This window comes from Camelus bactrianus, chromosome 21, assembly GCF_048773025.1.
Source record: "Camelus bactrianus isolate YW-2024 breed Bactrian camel chromosome 21, ASM4877302v1, whole genome shotgun sequence".
Classification (NCBI taxonomy): Eukaryota; Metazoa; Chordata; class Mammalia; order Artiodactyla; family Camelidae; genus Camelus; species Camelus bactrianus.
In genome coordinates this window covers 29,066,797-29,070,711 of record NC_133559.1, presented here as the reverse complement: position 1 = coordinate 29,070,711, position 3,915 = coordinate 29,066,797, and positions in this window count along the sequence as shown.

Genomic DNA, 3,915 nt, shown 5'->3' with positions numbered 1-3,915 from the left:
CTCAAAGTGTGGTCCGTACACAGGTGTCAGTCAACAAAATATTGCTGGTCTGCGATAAGGTAGGTAAAGAAATTGAGAATAAACATTTAGAAACTTGTATAACAATTTTAACTGATTAACTTAATCTGTTGAGTCTAATAATACACTATTTGGGCTTATAGTCCCCCAAAATCTTAGCATTGGGCCTTGCTCACAGGGTCCTGCAAAAATGCTTGTCAAATTAAACTGGATCAAAGCTTCATGATTAAGAAACAGAATTACAGTCAGATCTCAAGCAACAGCAGGCAGATCCGGGGGATCTGTAGGATGCAAGACCCTTCCGCCCTGAGGGTGAGATCATCATTTCAGAGTTCCCTGAGGCTGCTCTTTGTACCAGCACAGAATTCACCTCCAACCTGGAGCTGTTTTTCATTTAACACTAAATATTGTTTTAGGTTTGCCTGTATAAGAGCATGGGCATGAATGTATTTATTCTTTGGAATAAAACTTTATAAATATGTTGCCTATGAATATGCTTTTACAAATTATCCACACGCAGCTTGACATTTGGGTAGATTTGTTCTAGAGTACAAGGGGACACTATAGCTGACCCCTAAACCACTTCCTAGCTCCCTCGGGACTGAGGAGAGTTATTTTCTTCTTCTCAAAGGCAGTGTGACACATCCTAATGTATTTCTCTGTACTATACAAGATTCTGAAAAGCCCAGTGGGCTAGATGCTGAGAGACCTGGTTCTAGTCCTCACTAGCTACTGCATGAAGCTGTTCCTTAACCACCTGGTGCCCTAATTTCTCCATCTATTACATAAGGATAATAAATTAATAATAGCAAGTAAATAACACCAGCTCTGTGGTGAGAATCAAAGCGTCCTGAAGCGTTTAGTAGTGAATAAAATACTATACAACTATCATTTAGCATTTTTATGTAATACTGCCTGTAATGCTCTCAAATTATCTCGTACACATAGATTTTCTCTTTTCAAGCCAGACAATGTCTTGGAGAAGTGCACTGTGGAATATTTCTCTGCATCCTGTTCAACGTTCAGCCCTTTGGGACAAATGATATACACACAGTGCTTGTTTAAAACCTGTTTTAATTCACCAAAAGTTGCTGAACCTTTTCACGGTTAGGTAAACTGCGTAAACGTCACATGCTGCGTGATGCGCGTTCCTGACAATGGCAACACTCTTAGAGTGAGAGTTGTAACTGGCTATCTGAGCTCCTCGAGGGCACAGGGCACATCACGCTAACCTTTGTAGCCTCAGCCCTTACCACAGTCATCTAACCACAGAGGAGGAGCCCAGTTAACGTCTGAAGATCAACAAGTATGTTAGTAAATTAATGAACTTTAATTAAATACTTCCTTAACATTACCTCCATTCAAGTACTCTGAAATCTAAAAAGTCAATCTTTGATTTCAGTTAAATTGGTTGTTAATCTTCCAGAATCATCTAAACATTTTAAAGGCAGACCCCCCCAGTAAGTCACGGGATTGTCCCATCCTTGTTCCTTGGGGAGCCCAGGCAGCTCTCCTTCAAAGATTACTAAGAGGATTAGGCTGCAGGAGTGGGGGTGGTAAGGAACGGGCCAGCCTTGGTCTGAAAGGAAGGAAAATTGTACTAATTGTTCAGAGAATACGACATTATTCTGCACACATAAACAGTCAAGTTAAATACGGCAGATGAATAAAGAGCTTCTGTCTAGAAGAACTATAAACGTTGGCAGGAACCACTGGGCTGCGGCAGCGCAAGGCTTCCTGCTGGGGCTGCAATGGAAAAAGTGACCTCAGAGAGGAATTCAGAACTGAAATGCTCAGAAAAGAGAAGATGAAACACCATGAAGTTTTGGTTAAGTCATTTGGTTCGAGGCATATTAAAGTGTAAAGTTTGTTTTAGTTTTTTTTTTAATGCAGATTACATGAACTTTGTAGGTAACTATTCTATTCTAGTTGTAACTTAGAATTCCAAAGTGCCCCCACCCTCACGTTCTTCAGGAAGGATCTGTGGTATTTAGACACACATTCTCCTACAGAACCTCAGGCAAGGGAAGCAAAATAAGTTAAGTCGGGAGGAGTCACTGGACCGAGATCACTCAGTGTTTCACTGAGCCGTCCCAGCGCGGAGGGTGCACTGACTAGGGAATCCAAAATACAGAGGCAAAGGCAGCACTGGAGAGATCACAGCGTGCCCTTCCCCTCCTGCCCCCACCTAGAGAGGGCTGCCCTTAAACGGAAAAGTTTGCAGGCACAACAGTAGCGATGTATGTCTCTCACCACCAGGATTTAGCCAGTTCACCGAGTTTCAGAGCAGGGGTTTCTTGTTCCGTGATCTGATCTTGAAATTTTATTTAATACACTAAGCTTTTGCAATGAAAAAATGAAATCATCATGGGATATGGGTATAAACAAAACTATAATCTAGAAAAAAACACCCCCCACCCACCCCTGACCCAAACAAGCTTTTATTTTAAAATTGATCTATATTTTGAGCAAATAATGAGTCAAATCACATATTTAATGTCAGTAGAGAGGGTAATTTTAGAGGTATGCTAGAAAGAAAAGGGGGGGCTGTGAGCACATAAAACTTATTTATATTTTTATCTGTGCCATTTCCCACAGATTGAAAATAAATTTTCAAGAGCATGACTTCTCAAGTTGATCCATCCCTCAAGTCTGAAAATTCTGTGCTTATTTAGCAGTGCCCTCTGCTGTCCACATGGATCATTTTAGTTTACCCTGAGGCAAAAAGCAAACCACTATATAATTAAGTAAGTGTACATTCAGCATTTATCCTTTCACCAAGTATTTATTGGAAGCTTAGTATGACCCAGTTTGTGGAAGGTGGTGGGATACACAGATGTGTGAAAAAAGCCATGGTTTGTTATCATTTAAATGTGGAATCTAAAAAATGAAACAGACTAGGGAATATAACAAAACAGAAACAGACTCAGAGATATATAGAATAAACTAGCGGTTACCACAAGGGGAGAAGGAAGGAAGGAGGGGCGAGACAGGGGTCAGGGATTAAAAGATACAAATTACTATGTATAAAACAAACAACAAGCACATATTGTACAGCACGGGGAAATATAACCATTGTGCTCCAAGAACTTTCAACGAATATAACCTATAAAAGTATCAAGTGGCTATGTCGTACACCCGAAACTAGTGTAACACTATAAATCAACAACACTTCATGAGACAAATTAAAAAATAAAAGCCCTGGTTCCTTGTTCTGTCCTTAAGGAGCCCACAGTCTAACGAGAGAGACAGAAGTCAGTGCAATTAATTACAAAGTTACTTGATCATGTAAAAGAAACCACTTTACCTAGTTTTTCACTAAAATGAGACTGACAGAGCGGGGTCGTCTCCATTTCCAAACTGCTCTGGACCATTATTCACATTAGCAGGTATCTGACTGGCCTTGGACAGAACAATTTTAGTCAAGTACACAGGGAATATTCTGAAAAAGAACAAACACCCCAGGACATACAGTGAGACTGAGACCAAGCTTTACAGATCCCTGTGAGGAGGCTCCTTTCACAGGCCACCCCCAGACGCCCCCGGCCCTGTAGTTACATGGGGGGCCCACCAGTCACCAGATCTGACACACGTACCTAACGTTCACTAAGCCTTATGCTCCATTTTGAAAATGCAGACTGTCTTTCGAGCACCGTAATGAAAAGCCTCAAAAGGAATCAAATAGCAGAGACCCTAAGAACGGACCATAAACTGTTTCAGGATCCTGAGATCTGCAGATTGCCAGCTGGGGCCACAGAAACACACACTGTTGAGTTGGCACACCGCCAGGCCGACTGGGAAAGCAGAGGGAGTCCGAAGGAGATGGTAAACCTTCTCTCAAGAAGAAAAGTGAAATTCAAATAACATCAGAGGAAAGGGGTCAGGAACCACTACAGA